The 24,320-nt window shown below is 33.8% G+C and overlaps 1 non-coding gene across 1 annotated transcript; it reads left to right on the top strand.

Annotated features, from left to right (window-relative positions):
- The first annotated feature begins 18,452 nt into the window (after positions 1-18,452).
- LOC121205183 (small nucleolar RNA R71) lies at positions 18,453-18,559 on the top strand. Its single transcript, XR_005900268.1, has one exon. It is a non-coding gene; the product is annotated as a small nucleolar RNA R71 (small nucleolar RNA).
- Positions 18,560-24,320: the final 5,761 nt, after the last annotated feature.

The following is a 24,320-nucleotide window of genomic DNA, read 5'->3' as shown; positions in this document are numbered from 1 at the left end:
CATATATCTTCTTACCATAAAAATTTTAGAATTTTTGGTTCATCCAATTAGTACAGTTTATTCCTGAAAGTTACCCTTTTTCGTTGTCTGACATTTCTGACCCCTCTTCACTAATAATTAATTATCTCATAATACGGGACTCGAATGATGTTTCCATCTATTTCTATTGAAAATAGACTCATTAAGAATTCTAAGCATATAAATTATAACTCATAAATATTTTTTTACAATTTTCAACGATTTTCTCAAATCAGAACAGGGGATTTCAAAGTCATTTTGACTTTGTCTTACAACAATTAAAATATTTCATAATATGAAATCTTTTGCTTACACCATTTCTTCTATGTGAAACTAGACTCATTAGGATTTAATTTCATATTTTATTCAGCCTCTAACTCAATTTCCACAATTTTTGGTGGATTTTTAAATTAGGACTATGGCTGCTGTCAAAAATTATTTTAGTGTAAATTAATGATACTACGTTTATCGCACCATATTAATTCATTTTCACCACATTGGTATGGTAACATATTCATACTGTAACAGCCCGTTTTTAGGATTAACTGGAACAGCGGTTTCGGGGTCACCAAATCCGACGAGTAGGTTTGTAAATATTATATTTAATATTTACGAGTTAATTGTGATTTTAAAAATATTTTTGATATTGTGATATTTGTTTTATAAGTGATTTATTAAGTTCAAGTGTATGACCTAAGGTCAAGTGGGTTTAGGAATGAGTATCAGACTCATTTCTATAATCGATTCGTAATATTTTTATAATATTTAAAGTGGCAAAAAGATGTATTAAAGTTTCGTTGAAAATTTTTCGTTCGATAGTTATTAACAAAAGGACTAAATCGCGTAAATGCAAAAAGTTACATTCTAATTGTTTAAGTTTTATTTTATGTTTTACTAAAGTAGAAGTCCTATTTATCAATTAACATTATTTATGTATAATTGTTTTGGATTTGAATTTGGACAAGGTTGGGTACTACTGATAGTGAATTTATTTAAAGTTTTTATTTTTATTTGTTTTTGTATTTATTAAGTTCAGTGTATGACCCTAAGGTCAAGTGGGTTTAGGAAATGAGGTATCAGGACCTCATTTCTATAAATCGATTCGTAAATATTTTTATAAATATTTACAAAGTGGCAAAAAGATGGTATTAAAGTTTCGTTGAAAAATTTTATCGTTTCGATAGTTAATTAAGCAAAAAGGACTAAATCGCGTAAAATGCAAAAAGTTACATTCTAATTGTTTAAGTGTTTATTTTCCATGTTTTACTAAAGTAGAAGTCCCTATTTATCAATTAAACCATTACTTTATGATAGTGGAGATTGGTGGTTTGGCATATATGAAATTATGTATTATTATAAAGGACAAAAAGGTAAATGGAATATTAAAATGTATTAAATAAAAATAAATAAAGTAACAGCCCAATTTGGACCTTAATTGGAACGGTGGTTTCGGGACCACGAATCCGAGTTAGAATAATATTTAAATATCATTTTCTATGTTTAAAATGTGTGAAGTTGCCTTTGTGAAAGTTTCGTTTAAAAATTTTAGTGTTTGGAGGTCGATTGATAAAAAAATGGTTTAATCGCGTAAAATGGAAAATTTAAGGGTTAATGTATAAGGGCCAAATTATGATTGTTTTTATATTATGGAACATTAAGGTTGCAATTTGGCCATAAATAGGAATTGGTGGCCGACCAATATGCATGGATTAATGACTTGAATTGTTTGTTATATTTTATGGCATTATGGTATACTTTAATATTTGTTAATATATTATATTTAATAAAAGATGAAAGTGTTCATCTTTCTTTTATTTTTACTCGGCCGAAACTAAGAGAAAGAAAAGAAAGTTTCAGCTTTGATATTTTCGGTCCTTGCATGTTCAATTAGGTAAGTGATTTGAGTTTGGTTTTTGTTAATTTTTACACTTTTGAGATAGTTGCTTTGAATACTATAAAGCCCATGCTTGAAATTTTGAAATTTGATGATATAGTCATGAAGTGTCATTGTTAATAGTTTGATAAAATTTACGTTTGACGTGAGAAAATAAAATAAATGTGTTAGATTAACATTTTGGTATTGGGATTTTTGGTAATTTTGAGCATTTAGGGTTAAATTGAAAAAAAAGTACTAAATTGAAGGACTAGATTGTGAAATTAGTGAAATGGGAGGATTTATATAAGCTTAGTGAACATTCGGCCCTAGCATTGTATATACAAATTCTTCATATTTTGTGTTTTGAGAAAATTGGATTAAATTGTAAAAGTGCATAATATTAGGGGTAAATTGGTAAATTGCTCAATTATGTGTATTTGTACCTAAATGAAGGAAATTCTATTTGAATGAGATTAATTTCGAAATTTTTAGATCAAGAACCAAAAAGATCGGACGTGGATCGGGGAAAATAAAAAAAAAATCGTTGAGTAGTCGAATTCGACTGTCCGTCGAAATCCGAGGTAAGTCGTTAAGCAAATATTTATTGTTGGTTTAAATAAATCTAATTTATATATTTGTGTGAGCCGTGTTGAAATATATAAAATCTTGGTGTTGTCGAATGCAAATAGAAATAATAAATATGAAAATTTTACTAAGCATGCGAGTTTGATTATCGAGCACAAGTGTGCGAAGGAAAATATTAAGCACTAAGTGTGCGATTTCATGGCCTTTCTAGTTAAACAATAGCACTAAGTGTGCGAATACAACGGGTGAAGGAAAATGATCAGACGATCTAATTATCAAATGCAAGAGTAGTAGTGTAATATTTATGTTCGTAATAATGAAGGTACGTAATCAAACCTTTGTGGTTGATATTATTGAACTTGAAATTATATGGTGGGTAGTTATAAATATAATATGTATGATAGATTTGGAAAAATGAGAGATGGATGAGTTGAAAAGTATAAAATAAAATAAATAATGATAATAATAATAAAATGATATGATATATATAATAATGTTTGATTATTTATTTTATATATGAGTGAATATTCGACTAGGTATTAAATGGTAAGATGGGAAGTGTTAAGTAATTATTATTATTATTTTTAGAGTTTATGTATATTCGAACATGTTAGGTATTAAACTTGACTGATTGATATATATTGGTAGTCAAGTTTGGTTGAATATGTGATTTTAGTAGCAGGACTTGGTTACTCAAATTGAGTTTTTAATGTCTTTTAAATTGTTTAAATTGCTTATAACTAAGCTAAAATAGCTTACTTTGAGAATGTGAAAGTGTATATATGTGATAGGGCCTAATGGCCGATGTGATGAATGTGAAAGTGTATATATATGTGATAGGGCCTAATGGCCGATGTGATGAATGTGATAAGTCTCGAAGGGCATTTGTGTCAGTACTATATCCGGGTTAAAACCCCGCAGGCTTTATGCGAGAATATTATCACTGATTAATGTCCGTAAGCTTCGTGCTCGTACTATATCCGAGCTCTAAAGACCCGATGACTACGTGTGGGGATTTTGTCCGGGTAAGACCCGATAACTTCGTGTGGAGATTATGTCCGGATAAGACTTCGTAATAAGAATTGCTTATAAATATATTCAATGCGAAAGGTTAAACAGGTATGTACTCCAAGTTTATATGTGAGCTTGATTTGCACTAAATCATAAGGTAGTTATGTGACGCATACGAGAGCAATCTATGAGACTATTCCTATGATTATGTGACATCGGATCAGAGTGAGAGGTTATGTGAAATCATACGATATATCTATGTCACATGAGCTCACTTTTATGTGAAAGTTTATCTGCCTATTGTATATGATGAGATGTGCATATTCGGTAAAGGAATGGTATGCCCGAAGGAAGAGTGAAATAAAAATACGAACAACTATGTTATAATTTGATTGTTATCTGTTGACACTGCTTAAAACTTACTAAGCATTGTAATGCTTACTCCGTTTCCTCTGTTTTATAGATCTCATTGCGAAGCTACAGGCTCGGGGATCGTCAGCAACTAGTCACACTATCACTATCCACTGTTTGGTACTGCTATGTTTTGGATTATCTTATGGCATGTATAAAATAGACTAGTGGCGGAAGAATATTTTGGTTAATGTATATAGCCATGCGAAAATGGCTTACAGATGTTTGAGCATAATGTTATAATCATTTGGTATGGAATGGTTAATCACTATTATAATTTGTGCTATTCATGCTAAAAGGGCTAGTTGAATCATGGAAACTATGAAATAGGTAAAGTCTACCTTAAAGGCAGATGCTGGCAGCAGCAGTGATGTAGATTTGGAAAATCACTAAAAATAGTAGGATTGGAATTAAATAATGAATAAATTATGTAAACGAACCTTGATGAATCTATTTTCATAGGAAAGTAACGAAACGATCATATGGACAGTATGTTAAGAGATATTCAGGTTCTCGTGAGACAGGGCCAGAACGGTTTCTGGATTCCCTGTTCCGACTTTGGAAATTCATTATAAATGAAACAGAGATAATTAGGAGTCATGCCATATATTTATAGATTCCTCTCTGAGTCTAGTTTCTATAGAAACAAACGGCATCAGTATTGAAGCTCTGTGCAGGGAGATATCCAAGTCGTAATGCGAAAAGGTCAGTGTAGTCGATTCATGTAACATGGGAGACTTTGACTAATAAACTGTACTAATTGGCCGACCAAAAATTCTAGAAAAAAATATGTAGATGGGCATATGAGTCTTGTTTCAGGAAAAAAATTACAAAACTGATTTTCGAGTTGTCAAACTCAAGATATGATTTTTAAGGTGACAGTGTCGCAGTTAGCCAACCGGCTGGAAAATTTTAAAATGGACTGCGATAGTAAGCGAATTTAGTCTGTGAACCCTCGTGTCCGACTCCGGCAACGGTCTCGGGTACGGGGTGTTACAATTTTATTGGTATCAGAGCTACGGTTTAGTCGATTCTAGGACTAACGTAGCACGCGTGAGTCTATTTATACATGCCATAAAGTGATAAAATGATAGTGTGATGATTTTTGGCTATTAAAATGTGTTTGCTGTATTGTAATGAATCTTGATCCCGATCGAGCTGTAGCAAGCTTCTGACTATGAGAATTTGCGATATAACTTCATTTAGATATGCCTAAATTATTAAGTTGATCAGGTACGTATCATGTACTCGTATTTGAATTTCGATTTGGATTGAATTATAAGGGTATAAGTGATGCAATTTTGAAGGAGTGTTATGACTATAAATGTGATTTTTGTATGTGGCTATGGACCTGGAAGTTGAATGGTCGATAAGCATGTTGTGTTTGTATTCAAGTAATGTAAATGATATACTAATGTGTATTGCTATATGTGTATATGTATGTAGAGACGAAATTGTCGAATGTAAAAAGGCAGTGAAGCGTATAGAGTGGTTGGTTTTCAGCACTAAGTGTGCGGGCAATAAGTGTTCACGGTTGTGAGATTGGCACTAAGTGTGCGGGCAATACGTGTTCACGGTTGTGAGATTGGCACTAAGTGTGCGGGCTTGAAATGCATGGCACTAAGTGTGCGAGTTTAAAGTACATGGCACTAAGTGTGCGTGGTTGATTATTAAGCACTATGTGTGCGAACCCACTATATATATATATTTTTTATCAATTATTTATATTAAGGGTGCGACCTTACCAAGTCGATTTCGGACGGCGGAAAGGGGTAAGTTCTTGAGTAATAGAGCTTAAATTATGATTTGATTAGATCATGCTTTAAGCAAATCAAAATCATGCTCTTTGTGTGTGGCTATTGAGCCGAAATTGCAAGAATGATAAGTGTCTTGTGTTTGAGTTTTGCTAATGAAAATGAAATACGAATGTGTCATGATTTATTGTTAAATGTGCATGGTTATTCGAACGATGTCCGGGCTAAGTCCCGAAGGCTTTGTGCTAAGTGACCATATCCGGACTAAGATCCGAAGGCATTGGTGCGAGTTACTAAATCCGGGCTAAGTCCCGAAGAGCATTCATGCTAGCCATGTATCCGGGCTAAGTCCCGAAGAGCATTCATGCTAGTGATGTATCCAGGCTAAGTTCCGAAGAGCATTCGTGCTAGTGATGTATCCGGGCTAAGTTCCGAAGAGCATTCGTGCTAGTGATATATCCGTGCTAAACCCCAAAGAGCATTCGTGCTGGTGTTATATCCGGGCTAGGTCCCGAAGAGTAATCATGCTGGTGACGTGTATTCGGGCCTTCGTGCCTAGTAGGCTTCGTGCCGGTAATTTGAGCAAAGTTTAAGTGCTCATTACTATACGAATTCAAATTTAAATGAGATGATATGTTTAAAAGTGTCCATACATGATGTTTATAGACTTGGTTAAGTCATATCAATGTGTATTAACGAATGAATAAGAGCACTATGTATGTGAATGATTAGAGGCACTGTGTGTGTGCGAATTCCTTTAACCGAGCACTATGAGTGCGAGATCGGTCAGTGGGCACTAAGTGTGTGAAGTGGAGTTCATGTAAGACCTCGTTTGGGATGAAGGCATTGATTTGAGATAGTGTGTAAGACCATGTCTGGGACATGGCATCGGCTCGATATGTGAGAATATGTAAGACATATCTAGGATATGGCATTGTAAGAGCTATATGTGCTATTGCTGAATGGACACTATTTTGTTAATCTTGTTCAAGAAATTATTTTGATTAAGTTTCGACATTCGAAAGTTTGAAAGAATTTTTGATGAATGTTGATAATTTTGGATATACGAGTTATGCGCTAAAATAAATCTCATGCCAGTGTATTATATTAGGCTTTATGCCTATTCGACTGTATACGGGTAATGTCAACTATGATTGAATGTACTAAATGAACTAAATGTTCAGGTACGTGGAAGTTGACTTTTCTTTTGGAAATAAGTTAAGTTTAATATTGAGATGTGATAAAGTTATAAAGGATATTCATTGGGATGTTTGAGAATATGTATACTTTCAGCCAGGTTACAGCTTATACATGAATGAAAATGTGGGTTATGAATATGTGAGTTGATGTTATGTATTATACATGTTAATATGTGATTTATATGTGTTTGAAATGCAAGTATAAATTCAATTAAGTGATTATTGCTTATGAAATCAAGAAAATGAGATGTATGTGGATACTTATAGAAATGTTTATGTATTTGTTTTAAGATAAGAAAGTGATTTTATAGATCGATGTGAAAGCAGTAATGAATTACAATTGTTATTGATGAGCTAATGTTTATATGGACATAATTCAATAAGAGGACGTTATCCTAACTTAGTCGCTACTAAGATTTTCGGGGACGAAAATCCCTAAGGGGGGAAGAGTTGTAACAGCCCGTTTTTAGGATTAACTGGAACAGTGGTTTCGGGGTCACCAAATTCGACGAGTAGGTTTGTAAATATTATATTTAATATTTACGAGTTAATTGTGATTTTTAAAAATATTTTTGATATTGTGATATTTGTTTTATAAGTGATTTATTAAGTTCAAGTGGTATGACCCTAAGGTCAAGTGGGTTTAGGAAATGAGGTATCAGGACCTCATTTCTATAAATCGAGTCGTAAATATTTTTATAAATATTTACAAAGTGGCAAAAAGATGGTATTAAAGTTTCGTTGAAAAATTTTATCGTTTCGATAGTTAATTAAGCAAAAAGGACTAAATCGCGTAAAATGCAAAAAGTTACATTCTAATTGTTTAAGTGTTTATTTTCCATGTTTTACTAAAGTAGAAGTCCCTATTTATCAATTAAACCATTACTTTATGATAGTGGAGATTGGTGGTTTGGCATATATGAAATTATGTATTATTATAAAGGACAAAAAGGTAAATGGAATATTAAAATGTATTAAATAAAAATAAATAAAGTAACAGCCCAATTTGGACCTTAATTGGAACGGTGGTTTCGGGACCACAAATCCGAGTTAGAATAATATTTAAATATCATTTTCTATGTTTAAAATGTGTGAAGTTGCCTTTGTGAAAGTTTCGTTTAAAAATTTTAGTGTTTGGAGGTCGATTGATAAAAAAATGGTTTAATCGCGTAAAATGGAAAATTTAAGGGTTAATGTATAAGGGCCAAATTATGATTGTTTTTATATTATGGAATATTAAGGTTGCAATTTGGCCATAAATAGGAATTGGTGGCCGACCAATATGCATGGATTAATGACTTGAATTGTTTGTTATATTTTATGGCATTATGGTATACTTTAATATATGTTAATATATTATATTTAATAAAAGATGAAAGTGTTCATCTTTCTTTTATTTTTACTCGGCCGAAACTAAGAGAAAGAAAAGAAAGTTTCAGCTTTGATATTTTCGGTCCTTGCATGTTCAATTAGGTAAGTGATTTGAGTTTGGTTTTTGTTAATTTTTACACTTTTGAGATAGTTGCTTTGAATACTATAAAGCCCATGCTTGAAATTTTGAAATTTGATGATATAGTCATGAAGTGTCATTGTTAATAGTTTGATAAAATTTACGTTTGACGTGAGAAAATAAAATAAATGTGTTAGATTAACATTTTGGTATTGGGATTTTTGGTAATTTTGAGCATTTAGGGTTAAATTGAAAAAAAAGTACTAAATTGAAGGACTAGATTGTGAAATTAGTGAAATGGGAGGATTTATATAAGCTTAGTGAACATTCGGCCCTAGCATTGTATATACAAATTCTTCATATTTTGTGTTTTGAGAAAATTGGATTAAATTGTAAAAGTACATAATATTAGGGGTAAATTGGTAAATTGCTCAATTATGTGTATTTGTACCTAAATGAAGGAAATTCTATTTGAATGAGATTAATTTCGAAATTTTTAGATCAAGAACCAAAAAGATCGGACGTGGATCGGGGAAAATAAAAAAAAAATCGTTGAGTAGTCGAATTCGACTGTCCGTCGAAATCCGAGGTAAGTCGTTAAGCAAATATTTATTGTTGGTTTAAATAAATATAATTTATATATTTGTGTGAGCCGCGTTGAAATATATAAAATCTTGGTGTTGTTGAATGCAAATAGAAATAATAAATATGAAAATTTCACTAAGCATGCGAGTTTGATTATCGAGCACAAGTGTGCGAAGGAAAATATTAAGCACTAAGTGTGCGATTTCATGGCCTTTCTAGTTAAACAATAGCACTAAGTGTGCGAATACAACGGGTGAAGGAAAATGATCAGACGATCTAATTATCAAATGCAAGAGTAGTAGTGTAATATTTATGTTCGTAATAATGAAGGTACGTAATCAAACCTTTGTGGTTGATATTATTGAACTTGAAATTATATGGTGGGTAGTTATAAATATAATATGTATGATAGATTTGGAAAAATGAGAGATGGATGAGTTGAAAAGTATAAAATAAAATAAATAATGATAATAATAATAAAATGATATGATATATATAATAATGTTTGATTATTTATTTTATATATGAGTGAACATTCGACTAGGTATTAAATGGTAAGATGGGAAGTGTTAAGTATTTATTATTATTATTTTTAGAGTTTATGTATATTCGAACATGTTAGGTATTAAACTTGACTGATTGATATATATTGGTAGTCAAGTTTGGTTGAATATGTGATTTTAGTAGAAGGACTTGGTTACTCAAATTGAGTTTTTAATGTCTTTTAAATTGTTTAAATTGCTTATAACTAAGCTAAAATAGCTTACTTTGAGAATGTGAAAGTGTATATATGTGATAGGGCCTAATGGCCGATGTGATGAATGTGAAAGTGTATATATATGTGATTGGGCCTAATGGCCGATGTGATGAATGTGATAAGTCCCGAAGGGCATTTGTGTCAGTACTATATCCGGGTTAAAACCCCGCAGGCTTTATGCGAGAATATTATCACTGATTAATGTCCGTAAGCTTCGTGCTCGTACTATATCCGAGCTCTAAAGACCCGATGACTACGTGTGGGGATTTTGTCTGGGTAAGACCCGATAACTTCATGTGGAGATTATGTCCGGGTAAGACTTCGTAATAAGAATTGCTTATAAATATATTCAATGCGAAAGGTTAAACAGGTATGTACTCCAAGTTTATATGTGAGCTTGATTTGCACTAAATCATAAGGTAGTTATGTGACGCATACGAGAGCAATCTATGAGACTATTCCTATGATTATGTGACATCGGATCAGAGTGAGAGGTTATGTGAAATCATACGATATATCTATGTCACATGAGCTCACTTTTATGTGAAAGTTTATCTGCCTATTGTATATGATGAGATGTGCATATTCGGTAAAGGAATGGTATGCCCGAAGGAAGAGTGAAATAAAAATACGAACAACTATGTTATAATTTGATTGTTATCTGTTGACACTGCTTAAAACTTACTAAGCATTGTAATGCTTACTCTGTTTCCTCTGTTTTATAGATCTCATTGCGAAGCTACAAGCTCGGGGATCGTCAGCAACTAGTCACACTATCACTATCCACTGTTTGGTACTGCTATGTTTTGGATTATCTTATGGCATGTATAAAATAGACTAGTGGCGGAAGAATATTTTGGTTAATGTATATAGCCATGCGAAAATGGCTTACAGATGTTTGAGCATAATGTTATAATCATTTGGTATGGAATGGTTAATCACTATCATAATTTGTGCTATTCATGCTAAAAGGGCTAGTTGAATCATGGAAACTATGAAATAGGTAAAGTCTACCTTAAAGGCAGATGCTGGCAGCAGCAGTGATGTAGATTTGGAAAATCACTAAAAATAGTAGGATTGGAATTAAATAATTAATAAATTATGTAAACGAACCTTGATGAATCTATTTTCATAGGAAAGTAACAAAACGATCATATGGACAGTATGTTAAGAGATATTTAGGTTCTCGTGAGACGGGGCCAGAACGGTTTCTGGATTCCTTGTTCCGACTTTGGAAATTCATTATAAATTAACCAGAGATAATTAGGTGTCATGCCATATATTTATAGATTCCTCTCTGAGTCTAGTTTCTATAGAAACAAACGACATCAGTATTGAAGCTCTGTGCAGGGAGATATCCAAGTCGTAATGCGAAAAGGTCAGTGTAGTCGATCCCTGTAACATGGGAGACTTTGACTAATAAACTGTACTAATTGGCCCGACCAAAAATTCTAGAAAAAAATATGTAGATGGGCATATGAGTCTAGTTTCAGGAAAAAAATTACAAAACTGATTTTCGAGTTGTCAAACTCAAGATATGATTTTTAAGGTGACAGTGTCGCAGTTAGCCAACTGCCTGGAAAATTTTAAAATGGACTGCGATAGTAAGCGAATTTAGTCTGTGAACCCCTCGTGTCCGACTCCGGCAACGGTCTCGGGTACGGGATGTTACACATACCTCATAAGTATAGACCTATAATCACAAGGTCATCGCAAAATCATTCTCATAAGCATGAATTACCTATTTACATCTTCACTAAATGTGCATCATAAACTGAAATCATTTCTCATAAGCTTGGCATACATACCTGTGTTACTCAACATGCTCATATTCATTCCTTACTAATCATATGACATGAACTGAATTCACATCTCATCAATTTCATGTAAGTACCTGTACCACTCACAATATGTCATAACCTTTCTCATTTAGCTTAAACTGTAACTCTCACCGTTGAACCATTTGGAAAGCCATCGGATATTCACTAAACCTCAAACATAGGGTGTAATGCCGATGCCATGTCCCAGATATGGTCTTACACTAGCTCATCCATCAAGTCAATGTCATGTCCCAGACATGGTCTTACACTCGCTCTCACATATCTGTGCCAATGCCATGTCCCAAACATGGTCTTACACTGACACATCTCGTAGCCGATGCATGTCTCAGACATGTCTTACACTGGCTTACATCTCGAGGCCGATGCATGTCCCAGACATGTCTTACACTAGCTCTTGTCTCAATGTCGATGCCACGTCCTAGACATGGTCTTACACTAGCTCTCATGATGTGGCTGATGCATGTCCCAGACATGTCTTACACTGGCACACAAATAACCCGAATGTCATGGCATGAATATCCGAATTGTTTATTAAGGTTCAAACGAGAATTCTACTATCTCAATATTCATCATACATAATCATTTCCACAACCAAGCAATTCATGCTATATCAATTTAAACACATATAATAACAATGTAGTTGTATTATTTACATACAACTTACCCGTTTCAATGGAATATCATATTCCATCAAATCTCCAAGCATTCAATCAACACATAAATGTTATTTACATTTGACATCACTTTCTCATATACAATATCATCAAGACAATCATGGGAAGATAGATTTTCAAGTATAATAACAATGGCATAAATATCCTGCTCATTTAATCACACGGACTTACCTCAAATGCAATTTTGGCTAATTATTCTCTTTTTGTCTTTAACCACGTAGTTTCTCGATTTGAACACAAATCTCGATTTTCTTAATCTAACATGATGAAATTCACTCATTTAATCACTAAATAAATTTGGACAACCAAAATTCACATTTTTGGCAAAATGAACATTTTGCCCCTAGACTTTCACAAAATGACCATTTTACCCTTAGGCCCGAAATCTATTTTTATCAAATTTCCTTATTAGCCAAGCCTAACCGACCATTTATTGCTCTTATGACAACACCGAATTTCCACTATTTCACACAATTACAACCTATTTTATAACTTTTACAAAATGGCCCTTTTAGGTGTTTTCCATGAAAATCCTTTGTCTGTTACACAACCAAGACTCATTGTCTGCCATAAAAATTCAGCAAACAACATAAATCCTTTCATGGAAAATCCCTATACTATCAACCATTTCACAAAATAGTCCCCCCATTAGCTAGTTCATGCTACAAGGGTTCCAAAAGTACAAAAAATTATCAAAAATAGGCATCTAAATCACTTACTTGTAAGGGATATAAGTTGCTGAAATTTTTGAGTTTTCAAAACCCCCTCTATGTTGGTATTTTTGGTGGGGAAGAAGGAAGATGAAAAGATGACAGCAATTTTTTTTTCTTTTTGTTTTATTTTATTACCAAATAAGTCACTTAATGCACACCAACTTTGACTTTTCAACCTTTTTTTTTTGTCTCCTTGATCAGCCACTAATATATTTATGGTCTATTTACTCAATAAAAACCCTAATTTAATGTTCTATAGCTATTTGACATCTTTAGCTAGAAAAAAAAACCTTTTCCCCTTACGAAACTTAGTCCTTTTTCGCAATTAAGCATGAAATCGCTAAAATTATTTCACCAAAATTTTCATGCACTCATATGATCATGCTATAACATAAAATATCATTAAAAATAATTTCTCTGGCCCCGAAATAGTGGTTCCGAAACTACTATTCCGACTAGGCCCAAAATCAGGCTGTTATAGTTTTAAATACCTTCAATTTTGAAAATAGGACTGACTCCCATTTTTTAGGCACATATTGTATTGGGCTCTCTTAAGAACTATCCGAAATTGGGTACGTAACACCCCTAACCCGTATTCAACGCTGAAATTGGGTTACAGAGCATTAAGGGACTTATAAAACAATTAAACATTCACTTGTCATACATTTTCACAATTCAAGAATTCATCATTAAATCTCAATCATTTTGTCCTTAATATGAGCCTACGAGCCCTAAACATAAATTGGGAGTGGTTCGGGAATAAATCGATAACTTTGAAACTTTCAAAAAACCTTGAAATTTTTTCCCAAAACAGGGGACACATGCCCGTGTGGCCCGGCTGTGTCTCTCACATGGCCAACAGACACACCCGTGTCACAGGCCGTGTGGACAATCGAAATGGGAGCACATGGTCGTGTACTAGCCCGTGTCCGATCCCGTGTAACTCTCTGACTTCGGTCAAACGGCCAACAAACATGCCCATGTGGCTAGCTTCTGTGCCATAAAAATGGCCATACACGCCCGTGTGTCAGGCCGTCTGCTAGGCTGTGCCAAACCTATAGGGTATACTGACTTATATGACACAGCCAAGTCACATGACCGTGTGTGAGGCGGTGTGGAGCATACTGACTTGTTTGTAATTTCAACACCAGAGGACACATGACCATGTAATATAACTATGTGTCACACACGGCTGAGACACGCGCTCGTGTCTCTACCCGTGTGGACAAAAATAGGCCATTTACCAAGCCAATTTGCGACCCTAAATACATGTACCTACACCACAATTCAAAGGCACCAACACAAGGCACAATAGGCATTAAATCAATCTCATATCAAACATATTTCATACCATTTCATTACCCATCAATACAAATCACAATCTACCATAATATTCCATCTAATTTTATACCTAATTCACATATACAATTCAATTAACTATACATTCCCAAATGTGCATCTTTTAGCTTAGTTTCACAAACAAAACAATGTCCAAAAATTCATCTACAACCATCAATCAACTCATTACACAAGACATAAAAATATATATACATGTTTCAACCATACCAAAATAACCCCAAATAAGCCATTACTCAAGGCTATATAGACAAACCAATTCAATTGGCCAAAATCCTTACCAAAACATAACCAACATGACATAAAGACCCTATACATGCCATATACCTAAAATACCAAAGTTTATAGGCACCAAAAGATAAGTGGATAGTGTGAAGTGATCTCCGACGGTCCCCAAATCTGAGCTAACTTTGAATTCACTATAAAACATAGAAAAATAAACGATGTAAGCTATATAGCTTAGTAAGCTCGTATGAAATAAACTTAATATAATCATAACCACATAATTCAACAATTGATTATAAAGATATGAATTCACAACAACTAACAAACCTTTCAATACTCATTCACAAAACTTATTACTTTCTACACCATTTCTGTGGTTCAAAGCTAATATAATTATACACATACCTGTACCATCTCGTACCAATCTCATTCTCAACCACATCATTCATTTAGCCGTTGAACCATTCGGAATAGAAGTCAAATACTCAGGAGTCTCTACACTAAGTACCTATATAATAGCCCAAAGCCAAATCAAGGCAACTTATATCTGAAGTACTGATATAATGGCCCGAAGCCAAATCAGGCGATATTCATGGCCCAAAGCCAAATTAGTATAACTCGCACCTGAAGTGCTAATATCATGGCCCGAAGCCAACTCAATGTCTTTCCTAATGACATGTCACTAGTACCCTAAACTATTCCCAAGGTTCAACTAGGATTTTGAATGCTGAATTTCCATCGAGTCATTGTTGAACTTATACGAGGTCTCGTATTCACAACTTATACAATATCAAAGCATTTTAAATTACACTTATAATAAAATTTATCACATATGAACTTACCTTGGATGTGAAAACAATGAAATAAGTCGATTAGTCGATAACTTTAGTTTTCCCCCGATCTAGATCCGAATTCCACTTTTCTTGAGCTAAATATATTCAAAATTAACTTATTTAACAATATCTCTATTCATTGTAAACCGAAACACATATTTAAGCACATTTACACATTTGCCCCTAATGTTTCACCACTTTTACAATTTAGTCCTTATTCCATAAAATCACAAATTAATGAAATTCAATGCTAACCCATGCTACTCGATTTACACATTAGTCCCTAGAAGCTCATAATTTCCATTTATTCTACATTTTAACCACAAAATTTCAACATTTCGCAATTTAATCCCTAATTTGCATTTTCACTAAATTTCACTTTATAAAACTTGTAAAACTCACAACCAACATTCATAATCTATCAAAAAACTTTGAAATATATGTTTATTCATCAATGGAAACATTCAAAATCTTTCGTATTTTTTCAAAATAGTCCCCGCGCTAGCTAGACCTAGCTACAATGATCTCAAAAACGTAGAAATCATTAAAAACGAGACAAAAATGAACTTACAATTGAGCATTGAAAACGCTAGCAACCTCCTTTGGTTCTTTATTTTCTTGAATTTTTGGTGGAATGAAGAAAAGATGATGAGGAATTATGATTTCTTTTATTTTAACTTAAGTTATTTTACAAATTACCATATTAACCTTGGCTTAAAACATTAAATATCACTTAATATATACCCATAATTGTCCACTTACCATTATAATGGTGTAATTACAACATAAAAGACCTCCACTTTAATGTTCTATAGCTAATAGACACCTTTAGCTATTAAAACATTAGTTTTACACTTTACACGATTTAGTCCTTTTCATTAAAATAACCAATTAAACGATAAAATTTCTAAACAAAACTTTCACACAATCATTCAATCATGCTATAAAAATTAAAATAAAATAAAAATAATTTTGACTTCGGATTTGTGGTCCCGAAACCACTGTTCTGATTTGACTAAAAATGGGCTATTATAGGGTATATGATTCCAGCATCCAGCCATTTGATAATTTTCTTTTTGACAACTTCCTTCATAATGAGATTTAGTCTTTTTTGTTGCTCGATAGATTTTCCATGGCAATCCTCTAGTAATATTTTGTGCATGTAGATTGCTGCACTAATTCCTTTGATCTCTGCAATCATCCATCCCAATACTTTCTTAGATTTCTTCAAAACTTTCAATAATTGAGCTTCTTGATCTACTATCAATGCCACAGAAATAATTACTGTCAATATGTTGTTGTCTCCCGAATAAGCATACTTTAGATGTGCTGGCAAAGGCTTGAATTCCAACAGATGAGGATCTTCAATGGATGGCTGAGGAGGTTTAAAAAAATAGTCCGATATATTCAATGATTCAAAACTTCTCATTGCTTCATTCTTGATTTGCTTAACATCCATCAGTTCACCAAGCTCTTCAATCATTTCTACTTCAATCAACTCAATTAAATAAACATCATCATGACAGTTATTGTGATAAAAATCTACAAATTCTTTGTGAACTATAGTGTCAACTATCTCCACATCGTGGCATTCTTCATCTGTCACACTTCATAGCATCAAAAGCATTAAAAGTTATTTCCTAATCATTAACTCTCATAGTTAATTCACCTTTTTGAGTAGCAATTAATGTTCTACCAGTTGCTAGAAAAGGTCTCCCAAGTATGATTGGTACCTCTTTATCAAGCTCACATTTCAAAAAAATAAAATCTACTAGAAAATAAATTTGTCAACTCTTACCAGCACGTCTTCTATTTTACCTTCTAGATGTGCATATGAACGATCAGCTAGTTGCAAAGTGACAGTTGTAGGCCTTGTCTTCCTTATTCCCAGCTTCTTGAAAATAGACATAGGAATTAGATATAAACTCGCACCTAAGTCACATAGCGTTTTGCTTACATAATGGTTTCCAATAGAGCAATGTATAGTGAAACTCCCTGGGCCCTTCAATTTTGGTGGCAATTTATTTCTCAGCATCGTTGTGTATCCTTCAATGAGAGCAACAGTTTCAAACTCTCTCAACCTTTTCTTCTTTGATAAGACATTTTTTATGAATTTTACATAGCTGGGCATTTGTTCCAATGTTTCCACCAATGATATGTTGATATGCAGTTGCTTTAGGACATCCAAGAATTTCTTGAATTGAAAATCTTGCTTAGTTTTTAGAAGCTCTGAGGATAAGGTGGTGGTGGCCTTCCTTCCATTTGTTAAGGTTGTTTTTTCGTGACATTTTTATTGGCAATGGACAGTGAATTTTCTTCAACATCTTTCTAGTTGTTGTTTTCCTCTGTAGCCTACTCTACTACTAGTTCTGAATGCTTTTTAATTGTGAATTCTGATCTACTTTCTTCAATAGTGGTGTCATTAACAACTCTTGATAATTGCATACCACTTTTAAGTGTAATAGCTTTACACTGTTCCTTTCTTTGAGATCATGAATTTTCAATATCCCTTGGCAGTTCTCTTTGCAGTCTTGAGCTTAATGCTTTCGCAATTTACCCTGCTTGATTCCTTCAATCGATGAGGAACTCGAGGCTGAATTTTGCTAAACATTTTTCCTTGGCATAAGTTTATTGTATCCAAGTGGTGCAACCGCAGCATTCTGTCAAATAACATTGCTAGAATTCCCCCTGGATTACTCCAACTGAAGTTAGGATGTTGCTTCCACCCTAGATTTTATGTGTTGGAATATGGGTTGTTGTTATTGTAATTAAAATTTCCCATATAATAACCTGAGGCTGGATTTGATGGGCATTCATCAAAAACATGATCTTCTCCATAGTAAACACATGCTAACTCGGCCCCGGCCACTTTTATTTCCTACACTGCAGCTGGTCTTTTCAGTATTTTAATCATATTCGTTAAAGATGATACCTAAGTTGTTAGGGAAGTGATCATATCAAGTTCCATTGCTCCAGCAACTCTTCTACCATTCCCCACTCTAGTAGTGGGGTATTGATAATCATTGGTTGCTATTCTGTCTGGAATTCCATATCCTTTATTATATGATTTATCAAGTAAAGTCCCATTAGCAGATGCATCAACCACCATTTTTGCACGCACATTCAATCCATTGTAAAAAATTTCCATTTGTGTCCAATTTTGGAAACCACGCATCGAGCATTTTCTGATTAACTCCTTGAATCACTCACATGCTTCATATTATATTTCGTCCTCAGCTTATCGAAAGGACAAAATATCGTTCCTCAGTTTGGCATTCATGTTTAGAGGATTATATCTCAGTAGGAACCTCTGTCAAAGTTCATTCCAAGATCTCACAATACCATACGGATAAGCGTACAACCATGCTCTGGCACGATCTTGCAATAAATAGGAAATAACTTCAGTTTCAAGGCATCTTCGGGAACACCTTGCTACTTGAATGAATTGTAGACGTCCAAAAAGAGTCTTAAGTGCAACCTTGGGTCCTCAGTAGGCAATCCACTAAACTACCACACTTTTTGTAACATTTGATATAACACCCCTAACCCATATCCATCGTCGGAACACGGTTATAGAGCATTACAGAAATTTACAGAACAATTATAGATAATTCGTGTCATTTACTATTCTTATCTGAAACTATTCATATCGTCCCTTGAATGGGCCCTCAAGGCCCAATTTAAATATTAGAATCAAATCGAAACTAAATCAGGAACTGAGAGAATTTTTTCCAAAATTTAAAAATTTTTCCCATATATAGGGGTCACACGCCCGTGTGAATAGGCTATGCGGATCACACAGCCAAGTGACGTGCCCATGTCTCAGGCTGGGTGGGCATTCGATGTGAGGCACATAGTCGTGTCTCAGCCCGTGCCTTTACCCATGTAACTTTCTGACTTATAACACACGGCCTTCCACACACCAGTGTGCTAGGCCGTGTGATCAATTTAATTTTCACAAATTAAGTGCAGGTTTCACACGACTAAGACACACGCCCGTGTTCTGAGCCATGCAACACACATGGTTGTGTGTCTCTGCCCGTGTACCCAATTCTGAGCATTCTATTTTTTCAATTTTAAGATGCAGGAGACACACGGCTAATCCACATGCCTATGTGCCAGGCCGTGTGTCACACACAGTCAAGACACACGCCCGTGTGTCTACTTGTGAGGAATAAATAAGGCCATTTTCTAGCCTTATTTCTCACCCATATTTAACCTTCAACCTACAACAACATTTGCATATATTTTCTAACTAATTCAAGTCATATAAATTAAGCAAATATCAATAACTTATATGAAATAACATCACATACAGTCATATGATCAAACTTACCTTTTAGTAAAGACTTATATTTTACCCTAATTCAATCTAGCAAACCTCATACATATATGTTAAACATGATATATATAACCTTATAAGAATATACCAAAACAAACCATTATTAGCCATTCCAATGGCTAAATTACAAACAACCATGTACTTGCCAACATTGGCCAAGTTAACCTATACATGCCATTATATGAAAATAAGATTACCTTTTATACCAAACAAGCTGGAGGATAGTGTGATGATTCTCCAACCGTTCTCCAACCTTAACGAGCTTCCGAACACTATAAACAGAGAAAATAAAACCTAGTAAGCATTTAATACTTAGTAAGTTTTTATAACAGGAATTAAACTTACCAATTGCATTCAATAAAATAAGTATATAATAGCATGCTTCCCAACAAATTGGCTATTTTCCTAATCACATACACTCAAATAAGCAAGTTAGTTACATATTTCATTTATACATCAAATAAACATGGATGAGCTCATCATGCTACACTCTTTTCAGGTATTTTCGAAGTATTCAAGATATAACTCTTTTAATCTCATAATTTCTCATGCCAGAAGTTTTGTCCGTTGAATTATTTGAATATCGATGGATACTCAGGTAGTACACACAAGGTGTACAAAACTATAAACCGTCAATTCATAATCAGGGGTACCCATTAGGGCACATAATCAGGAAGCACACTCTCGAGCAACATATTAGAATACTCATGTGAGTCATGTAACAGGACGCTTATCCGGCCTAAACAGGAAAACTCATAAGAGTTTTAATCAGAGAGCTCATAGAGCTTTACAGGTAACTTCGAAGAGTTATTATTAAGGAGCATCAGATAAGGTAACAGGGAGTTTAAGCGAGCCATGTCAGGAAGCCTATAAGAGCTTATATTAGGACGCTCATGTAGAGCTGTGTTTGTGTCTGCATTATATGCTGGATCATTGTAACAGCCCGTTTTTGGGTCAAATCAGAAAAGTGGTTTTAAAATAAAAAATTCAAAGTAGAAATATTAATTTTATTATTTCTTTAAGGTCTACAGCATGATAGCATACGTCTGTGAAAATTTTGTTAAGAAATTTTATCGATTAAGTGCTCAATTTGACAAGAAGGACTAAATTGCAATAGGTGCAAAATTTGAGTTCTATAAGTTAAAGGTAGTAAATAGTTATGAATTTTTAATTAGAGGTCCTTAAATGTCAATTAGACCATTATACTTTAAGCTGGACAAAAATGGGCATAGAGTAAGTGAATTTACAAAGTTTAAGTGAAGGGTAAATTAGTAATTTGGTAAATAAAGACAAATTAACTAAATAAAATATGTCCATTGACACGTGATATTCGCGACAAGTTTTAAAAATTTATAATTAATCATTCTTGAAACTAACTATTATCACGATGAAGGCAAGTGTACCTATCGAACAGTAGTATAGCTCTAGCAAGACCGGATTGTTGAATCCAAAGGAACCAAGAGTACTAGTAATTACTTTATTTTTATTATCTTGCCTAAAAATTAAGGGATTTGTTTATTTAAATTAACTAAACTAAGAGTGCACAGAGAGAAATTGGGGAAAAGCTTTTGGGAAAATTCGATTGATTAAAACAATACCTAAGGAAAAATCCACCTAAACTTCACTTGTTATTTGACTCTGACTCAGATGATTTATTCATTTGACTTGATCCGTAGAAATCCCTAAGTTATATTATTATCTCTCTCGAGACTAATAACGCCTAACCCTAGGTTGATTAATTGAAATCTCTTTCTAATTAACGCTTAGTGTTGCATTAACTCGATCTATGGATCCCCTTATTAGGTTTCACCCTAATCTAGCAAAATCTTATCACCTTATCTCTAGGCGTGCAATCAACTCCGCTTAATTATGAAAAATTTACTCTTAGACAGGGTTTATTCCTCCTCTAAATAAGAGCATTAACTTGAATCAATATCCTGGAATATTAAAACAAGAATTAAGAACACATAATTAAGAACAAGTCAAATATTTATCATACAATTCAGATAATAATAACAAGATCCGTCTTAGGTTTCATTCTAAGGGGGTTTAGTTCATAATTGTAGAAAAAAACATCTCAAAAGAATAATGAATAGAAAACATAAAGAAAACCCAAAACCCTTGAATGGAAATTGAAGGGAGATCTTCAGTCTTGATGATGAATCTTACTTCTGAGATGGACCAATCGGCTTCCCTTGAGTAATTCCTCGCCTCCTACTCTGTGTCCCCTTATTAAGTGCATCCTCAGGTGTTTAAATAGGCTTTAGAATGACTAAGATCCCTCAAAATTGGCCTTTTCCGAATAGGGTTATCCTTGGGCTTGGTAGGGACACGCCCGTGTGTGATTACTCCAGCCCATGGTCAAGGCTGCTGAATAGGCACGGGCGTGTAGTCTACCCATGAAAGTCTTGCTTCAATCCTCTCAACGGGACATGGCCGTAGGACACACCCGTGTGAGGAAGCCAAGGCCGTGTTGATTTCCCATGTGGGTTTATTTTCTCTATTTTCGGCCCGTTTCTCGCTCTTTTTACTCTCCTATGCTCACTTTTGTATAAATCATAAAATTAAAGAATTAGGAGCATCGAATTAACCAAATCTAAGGAGAAACTACCCATAAATGTGCTAAGCCTGGGATAAAAACATGTATAAATTACGGTTTATCAAATACCCCCACACTTAAGCGTTTGCTTGTCCTTAAGCAAAATCCTCAACTCACAATCAAAATAAATTCTTCTCGATTTATAATCCCTATCAATAATATCTCAAAATAATCCCCAAGTATTCATAAATTGAAAATTAAACTAAAAGTACATCAAAGTTTCAAACGTTCCAAGTTGAGTATTTTATCACGAAAACATAGGGGTCTCCCCTTATCTAAGTGATTACCTTTGATCAAAATATCACAGAGTTTAACATCCTCACTAAAGATTCACTCAAATCACTCAACGTGTTTAAGGACATCAACTAAAACACTCATTAGTCAATATGAAAAGCTATTTCCATAGGCTTGCTTGAAAATCAAATCTCCACCACTAGAAATTGAGCGATACATCAATCAAAAAGGTCTTTTAGAGGGTTGTAACGTGGCTTTCGTTAGGGATGTGGTCACAAGCTGAAAGAAAAGGTTAGAATCGAGATTGAATTGAAAAATTACCTAGCTAGAAAAATAACCAATCATCAGTTGAATACAAGTGAGCTTCTTCTCAGAATATGAATTAACATTCAGGCTCAGAAACGACGAATTACAATTAATATTTGTTGAAGTTTTTTTTTTTTTAAGAACAAGTCAATACATAAAAGAACTAAACATAGCTAAGCAATTAGTTCAAATCAAATCTAGACAAAAATAGGGATCAAATTAAGGGATTTCAACAATAATGGGTTATGGGTTAATATTGAGGGTAAATCAATTAATGGTTTGTTAGGCTCAAAGGGGTTCACTAAGGGTTAATTATGAAGGTAGGCTTTTGTGGAGTGAGTGGGTTAAACCTAAGTGTCTTTATCATCTTGACATATCGAAGCAAATGGTGTGGCCTTGTCATGCATAATCAAGCAAGTTCTAGAATAACAAATCACTACTGACGCACTCAAAATCAAAGTGAGCATGAAAGAAATAAAATATGCTCTAAAGGCTCAAGATCTCACAAAAATTATGGCTTTTTTATGTTTAAACTTGTAAATTTCAACTCACGATAATACCTAAACTTAGGGAAACAACCTAAAAGTTTATAATCCTTCAAAAATCAACTTATCATTCTTGATTCCCTAGTGTCTTAAAGTTTAAACAATCAATTCATAAATGCCTATGTTTTAATTCAGGACATGTCATAAATTAATTAAAATTCATTCTAATAGTGATATGAGTGATTCACATGAGAATAAGACAAAATTCAGGGATTTCTAATGATGATATGAAAGACCCCTCCACACTTAAGATGTTCATTGTCCTCAATGTACAAAGATAGATATATTGAAAAATATAGATAAATAATCATAAGATAGGGAGAGAATTGAAACTTCATGAATGATGAATGAACACCTTGAATTGGAGTTATGGAGAATAATCGACCAAGGCAATGATGAGAGTAGAGGAGGATACTCTGGTGGTGGTAGAGGTTCAGTAGTCCATAAGTCCTGTGCCAAAAGAATATTATATCTGGTGGTAGCTATAGTCGTGGTCGAGTAGGACATGGCAGTCGTGGAGAACCTGCCAGTGGAGTTTTTAGTTCCTGTGCGGTGATGAGCTTTGGAGCTCTTTATAACTGTGATAGAATCAAGAACTTTTTAGGAAATATAAGAAAGCATAATTACTAGTAATTAAATACCTGAAACTATAAATTATTCAATAAAAATTATAAAAACTAAAATTAAAATAATAATAAAGGAAAATAAATAAAAAAGTACTTAAATAAGATAAATAAAGATAAAATTGAAAATAAAAATAATAAATAAAAAGTTTTTAAACATCGTCATCAATGGATGGTTCGCGAGGTCATGGTGGAAATGAGATGTGGAAGTGCTGGCAAATCTGATGTAGAGTCGCATCAATGTGATCAAAGCGCTGAAAACATTTCTGCTCAAATCGTGTAAGCCACTCAGAAATGTCAGAGTATGAAGCCGCCGCAAGAACTGGACGATGGATGGGTGGTGGCTGAGACGGCGGGTGCTCATGACATGGAGGGACATCATC

The sequence above is a fragment of the Gossypium hirsutum genome, chromosome A08 (genome assembly GCF_007990345.1).
Source record: "Gossypium hirsutum isolate 1008001.06 chromosome A08, Gossypium_hirsutum_v2.1, whole genome shotgun sequence".
Lineage (NCBI taxonomy): Eukaryota > Viridiplantae > Streptophyta > Magnoliopsida > Malvales > Malvaceae > Gossypium > Gossypium hirsutum.
This window is presented reverse-complemented; position numbering and strand designations above follow the sequence as displayed.